General features: G+C 41.8%; 1 long non-coding RNA gene across 2 annotated transcripts; it reads right to left on the bottom strand.

The window, feature by feature from the left end:
* On the bottom strand, positions 1 to 3,490 carry LOC108648161. 2 transcript variants are annotated; one of them, XR_004223669.1, is made up of 3 exons: positions 2,878 to 3,490; positions 1,561 to 1,640; positions 1 to 1,173 (listed from the first exon to the last, which is right to left on the bottom strand). It is a non-coding gene; the product is annotated as an uncharacterized LOC108648161 (long non-coding RNA). The 2 variants fall into 2 exon arrangements; XR_004223670.1 differs by lacking the exon at positions 2,878 to 3,490 and adding an exon at positions 2,416 to 2,449.
* Positions 3,491 to 5,986: the final 2,496 nt, after the last annotated feature.

Genomic DNA, 5,986 nt, shown 5'->3' with positions numbered 1-5,986 from the left:
TGGTTCAGCATTCTCAGTGACTTTTAAGATTAAACTACCACAAACGCTGGCAAGTATAAGAAACCACTCAAGGACACTTCTAAAAGCAAGTTGCAGGGCTAAACCAACTACAATTAAATTAAAGGGGAAATATCTAGTTTTCCTTTTGCCTGTTCCTGGTTTGAAGTTGAAAAAAGCTATCCGGCTGTCGGGGTTACTGACCCCCCGCAATAAAACAATATATTAAAGGAGAAGGAAAGTCACTATCACTCATGGGTGCTAAAAGTTAAACACCCCTCAATGATTGTATTCACTTGCCTAATACCCTGGGCTGGTGTTCCCGTGCAGCAGTTAGCTACATTGGTCCGGAGTCCTTTGTAGCAAGCAAGTTGGGCTGGTGCCCTAGGCAACACAGCTACCCACCATGCCCACCACTCCACGCGTCTGCACATAAGCAGGTGTGCGCGGATGTACGTACACGGCCACTCTGAAGATAGGGGGAAGAAAATGAAGACAGGCAGTGAGGGGGACATGGGTGGGTCCAGACTAGGGATGGCTGAAAGAGCTGTGTGCCTGGTGCCCCTGGCCATTGTGCCCTAGGCACGTGCCTCCTCTGCCTACCCCTAGTTCCGGCAATCCTTTTCTTCTGCTTCTTTTGAGCAGTACAGTGAAAAAGTCAGCTATTTAGTTTGGCTTTGCACACGTGCACCCGGGTGAATAAAGGAGATGCATGAAGGGAATCTCTCTATAGTGCTCACTGGAATAACCCCGGCTGGGACAGTTTAATGCTAACAGAAGCACTGGCCTGGGGTATCAGGTAAGTGAGGTAAATGGGGGGATGCCCAACGTTTGGAATTCGCCAGTGACTGACTTTTTTTCTCCTTTGTGAACTGTGAAGCTTCAACTCAGGGCCAGAACTAGGGGTAGGCAGAAGAGGCACCTGCCTAGGGCGCAACAGTGAGGGGGCGCAATGCAGGTACTTCTGTTGCCAACCCCTAGTCTGGGATCGCTTACCCCTACAGCTGATTTCCCAGCGCTCCCCCCTGTGTGTGCATGCATGTGCGGAGGGGGGGGCGCGGTGGCCAGCTGGGTTGCATAGGGCAGACCTCCTTATGTGCATTTGGTAGGGCTCTGAGTGCGCATATTCTGTCAGTTCTCCTCATCAATCAAAAAAAAGCTGAAGTTGGGACAGGCCTGAAGTAAATATAAAAATATCTTTCAGTTATTGTGCAACATTATTTTGATATTTCATCATTTTAAGAGAACATATTCTGACCAAGGGGCCTCCTTTTTGACTGTAGGCCCAGAGCAAACACTGCCAAGCCAACCATGACGTACCCATCCTACTGTGGTTCACACTCAAATGACCACATATAAATAGATTAAAGCATAAATAAACAACATACCAGTGAAGCAAGATAACGTTGCTAGACTGATACAGTAAGAGACAGAAGTCATCTCCACCACAATGTAATTTGATTTACTGGAATATTCCGTACTATTGGACTCTTTTATCACTACTCCCTGTTTATGTGCCATGGTGTGTTGGATCTCTAAAGTCCTATAATCTGAAACACATACCTGAATTATACAGCACATAGAGATGTGTTGCTGTGATTTACTGGACGACACATAGCAGCAACGTAATAACTTGGAATTGTCTGTAAGGAGAAAATTTGCAGTGAATAAAAATGAACTAAAACTTTTCACAATATGAATTTATGGATGAAAAGTGAAGTAACCTATATATCTTCCCACTAGTTACCTGCAAGGAAAGGGAGTATTCCTGTGGGTTGCACGTAGGATTTCCATATGTGCGTATAAATGTGGGTCTGCATCTATATGTTTCTTATTTTATATTATATTTCTATATTTTACTCCTTTAAAACCCTATTCAACTTATCTGTTATCTGCTATGTAACCCGGGCCTTTTCTCCTTTTTTCAATTTAATTAGCAACCCCTATGGCTACACAGCAGCTTTGTTCATATAAACAGGGTTTCTAAAGGAAACACACACGGCTTTTACCAGTGCAGGGCAATAGTACATTATATACTCATTACTTTGATACATTTTTTGGTGTTACTGTTCCTTTCCCTTTTAGTATGGTGTACACAGTAATATTCTGAGATCATTTGCAACTGGTCTTCATTAGTTGTAGCTTTTGAACTATTTAATTTTTTTTTGTCATCACTTCTCCAGCCAATATCTGGTTGCTATGGTACAGTTTTGCAGCCAGGCAGTGTTGTAGATGAAAGACTTTACCCCCTCTTCTAAAAGTTGAAAAGAGGCAGAAATAATGAAGACCAACTGAAAAATGATGGGCCTTTCTACAACATACAGAAGTTAACTTAATAGTGAACCACCCCCTTAAAGGACAATGAAAGGTTAATATAAATTAAAAGTAAGTCTAAAGGCATTCTTTTTAAGTACTTACTGCATATCTAAATTCCCAGATCCCTGCTTGCTTCTCTGAGATATGGTGCTGGCAGCCTACAGCAGTGTGAAGACTACAGTGACATCACTGAAATCTCTCTTCCCTTCCTGTAGGTGCCAGCGGCAGCCTTCCTATTCTCTGAGCATGTGTGTAACTTTATCCTGTCTGCTGTTCTGAGCTACACATGCCCACCAGCCAATCAGAAGCGGATCTGGCAGAGGGGAGGGGGGGAGGGAATGAAACACATGTGCAGTATGAAGCAAGGAAGGATAGGAAGGGAGAATACCTTTTTAGAGATGGCTGCCTGTTCTAGAAAATGTGAAGTAAGTGTGACTGAGTAAATATTTGATTGGGTGAGCCAAAAGTGTGGCGTTTTTACTAAACAATAGGAGGACTATTGGGCAGTATGCTTTTTAAATTTTGACTTGCATTCTCCTTTAAGCTCTTTAGGGTCCCACTTACCCTAGCAACCGGGCAGTCATTTGAATGGCAGCCTGGAAGATAAATAAGAGAAACATAAGTAATAATATAAAACAATAATACCTATAAAAATGTAGCCCCAAGATACCCAGGTCAGTGTCCCAGCAACCACAGTGAGAGAGGCAGCATTGAAAGATAACTAGTTTATTTGCAATTTATTTCAGAATACAACTCTTTTAACACTACAATAAATATTTAAAGGTAAATTGCCCCTATAAGTAATCAAAAATATCTATAAATATCTTTATCCAGAATGTATCTGTTTCCTGGGTTTCACTGACCCCGACAACCATGGAGAATTTTATATTTTGGGTTAGAAAAAGGAGCAAATCACTAACGATAAAGGAAAAGGATGGCAGGCTGAGACTATGGTTCCTTACATCATACTGAAAGCGCATTCTGTTATCTGAGACATTACTAATGAGAAAGCAGAAATCTCATAACCACATTTATTAAAAGTTCAGCTTTAACCAATGTGGAATTGCTGCCTAATAATGAAACCAGGAATACATAGGAACTTGTTAGTCTTTATTTTATATTACAGGTATGGGACCTGTTATCCAGAATGTCTGGGACCTGGGGTTTTCTGGATAAGGGATCTTTCCGTAATTAGATCTCCATAACTTAAGTCTGCTAAAAATCATTTAAATACGGAATAAACCCAATAGGCTTGTTTTCCTCCAGTAGGGAATAATTATATCTTAGTCAGATTCAAGTACAGGTACTGTTTTATTATTACAGAGCAAAGGGAATCATTTAACCATTAATTAAACCCAATAGGACTGTTCTGCCCTCAATAAGGGGTAATTATATCTTAGTTGGGATCAAGTACAGGTACTGTTTTATTATTACAGAGAAAAGGGAATCATTTAAACATGCAATAAACCAAATAGGGCTGTTCTGCCCCCAATAAGGGGTAATTATATCTTAGTTGGGATTAGTGCTGGGCGGTATGACCAAAAATTTATATCACGGTATTTTTCAAAATTATATCGGTATCACGGTATTTGACGGTATTTTTTTTTCCCCATGCATGATTAGGTGACCACCCCAAACACCCGCCACCCGCACCCCCCCACCACCCCAAACACCCCCCCAAACACCCCCCCATCCGCACGCAGCCCCCCCACCCCCCCATCCGCATGCACGTCCCCACCCCAAACACCCCCCCATCCGCACGCACCCCCCCCACCCCCCCATCCGCACACACCCCCCCACCCCACCCCAAACACCCCCCCATCCGCACACACCCCCCAACCCCACCCCAAACACCCCCCCATCCGCACACTCCCCCCCAACCCACCCCAAACACCCCCCATCCGCACACACCCCCCCACCCCAAACACCCCCCCATCCGCACACCCCCCCCACACAGCCCCCCATCCCCTTCACATAAATATAACCCCCACCCCATCACAACCCCCCCAAACACAACCCCATCCCCTTCACATAAGTATAACCCCCCCATCCCCTTCACATAAATAACACCCCCCCATCCCCTTCACATAAAATATAATTACTTGCCAAGCACCCCCCCCCCACAGCTCACATTGGTATCCGACTCTGAATGCGATGGCGCTTTTGTAGAGTGTGCGCGCTGACGTCACGTGCGCGCTGACGTCACGTGCGCACCCGGAAGTATTCAAGCACACCGGTATGGGGGTATGTAGAAAATACATATCGGTTTCAAAAAAAACACCGGTGATCGGTTTTTACCGGTATACCGCCCAGCACTAGTTGGGATCAAGTACAGGTACTGTTTTATTATTACAGAGAAAAGGGAATCATTTAACCATTAAATAAACCCAATAGGGCTGTTCTGCCCCAATAAGGGGTAATTATATCTTAGTTGGGATCAAGTACAAGGTTCTGTTTTATTATTACAGAGAGAAGGGAATAATTTAACCATTAAATAAACCCAATAGGGCTGTTCTGCCCCCAATAAGGGTAATTATATCTTAGTTGGGATCAAGTACAGGTACTGTTTTATTATTACAGAGAAAAGGGAATCATTTAACCATTAAATAAACCCAATAGGGCTGTTCTGCCCCCAATAAGGGGTAATTATATCTTAGTTGGGATCAAGTACAAGGTTCTGTTTTATTATTACAGAGAAAAGGGAATCATTTAACCATGAAATAAACCCAATAGGGCTGTTCTGCCCCCAATAAGGGGTAATTATATCTTAGTTGGGATCAAGTACAGGTACTGTTTTATTATTACAGAGAAAAGGGAAAAATGTATGTACACCTATGCTACAAACTTTTTTTATACATCTTCATTATGATGTTACCAAACTGTTTTTCGTCAAATAGGGTATATACTTTATTGTTTAAAAGAGAAAAGAATGATTTGTAAATCATTTAAGTCCTATACAGGTATAGGATGTGTTATACAGAATGCTTGGGACCTTGGGTTTTACAGATAATAGATCTTTATTAATTCTCCTTTATTTGGATCACCATGCCTTAAGTCTGCTAAAAGCATTTGCACATGAAATAAACGCAATAGGATTGTTTTGCCTCCAGTAATGATTCATGCAGCTTAGTTGCCATCAAGTACAAATTACAGGTATGGCTTCTCTTACCCAGAAACCTGTTATCAAGAAATCTCAGAATTAATGGAAGATTGTCTCCCATAGACAATATTTTGATCAAATATTTCAAAATTTTAAAACATATTTCCTTTTTGCTGTAATAACAAAACAGTATTTGATCCCAACTAAGATAATTAATTCCCGGATAATAGCTATCATACCTGTAATAAGAAAACAGTACAGGTATGGGATCTGTTATCCAGAATGCTCATGACTGGTGTTTTCTGGATAAGGAATCTCTCTTTTAAACATTGAATAAACCCAATAGGGCTGTTCTGCCCCCAATAAGGGGTAATTATATCTTAGTTGGGATCAAGTACAGGTACTGTTTTATTATTACAGAGAAAAGGGAATCATTTAACCATTAAATAAACCCAATAGGGCTGTTCTGCCCCCAATAAGGGGTAATTATATCTTAGTTGGGATCAAGTACAGGTACTGTTTTATTATTACAGAGAAAAGGGAATCATTTAACCATTAAATAAACCCAATAGG

Source organism: Xenopus tropicalis, chromosome 7 (genome assembly GCF_000004195.4).
Source record: "Xenopus tropicalis strain Nigerian chromosome 7, UCB_Xtro_10.0, whole genome shotgun sequence".
NCBI lineage: Eukaryota > Metazoa > Chordata > Amphibia > Anura > Pipidae > Xenopus > Xenopus tropicalis.
This window is presented reverse-complemented; position numbering and strand designations above follow the sequence as displayed.